This window comes from Arachis duranensis, chromosome 4 (assembly GCF_000817695.3).
Source record: "Arachis duranensis cultivar V14167 chromosome 4, aradu.V14167.gnm2.J7QH, whole genome shotgun sequence".
NCBI lineage: Eukaryota > Viridiplantae > Streptophyta > Magnoliopsida > Fabales > Fabaceae > Arachis > Arachis duranensis.
The window spans coordinates 22,401,877-22,402,931 of NC_029775.3; positions in this window are offsets into that span (position 1 = coordinate 22,401,877).

Genomic DNA, 1,055 nt, shown 5'->3' on the forward strand with positions numbered 1-1,055 from the left:
ATCATGATTCATAGCATCATGATTGGAGAAGAAATAGAAGTTCATGAGGTTATATCTCAAGAACTTTATAAGGTGGCGGACAAGTCCTCTACCTTGGCAAAGTTAGCCTTTCCTCACCTCATTTGTCACCTCTGTTATTCAGTTGGAGTTGACATAGAAGGAGACACCCCCATTGGTGAGGATAAGCCCATCACTAAGAAAAGGATGGAGCAAACAAGAGACCCCTCTCATCATGAGATCCCTGAGATGCCTCAAGGGATGCACTTTCCTCCACAAGACTATTGGGAGCAACTGAATACCTCCCTAGGAGAATTGAGTTCCAACATGGGACAACTAAGGGTGGAGCACCAAGAACACTCCATTCTCCTCCATGAAATTAGAGAAGATTAAAGAATCATGAGAGAGGAGCAACAAAGACAAGGAAGAGACATTGAGGAGCTCAAGCACTCCATAAGACCTTCAAGAGGAAGAACAAGCCGCCATCACTAAGGTGGAGCCGTTCTTTAATCTCCTTGTTCTTTATTTTTCTTATGTTTCGAATTTTTATGCTTATGTTTGTCCATGTTTGTGTCTTATGATCATTAGTGTCTTAGTGTCTATGCCTTAAAGTTATGAATGTCCTATGAATCCCTCACCTTTCTTAAATGAAAAATGTTTTAATCACAAAAGAACAAGAAGTACAGGATTTCAAATTCATCTTTAAAACTAGCTTAATTAGTTTGATGTGGTGGCAATACTTTTGTTTTCTGAATGTATGCTTAAACAGTGCATATATCTTTTGAATTTGTGGTTCATGAATGTTGGCTCTTGAAAGAATGATGAAAAAAGAGACATGTTACTGAGGATCTAAAAAATCATAAAAATGATTCTTGAAGCAAGAAAAAGCAGTGAATACAAAAAAAAGGGAAAGAAAACGAAAAAAAGGAAAGAGAAAGAAAAAGAAAGAAATAAAGTTGTGATCCAAGGCAAAAAGAGTGTGCTTAAGAACCCTGGATACCTCTAATTGGGGACTCTAGCAAAGCTGAGTCACAATCTGAAAAGGTTCACCCAATTAT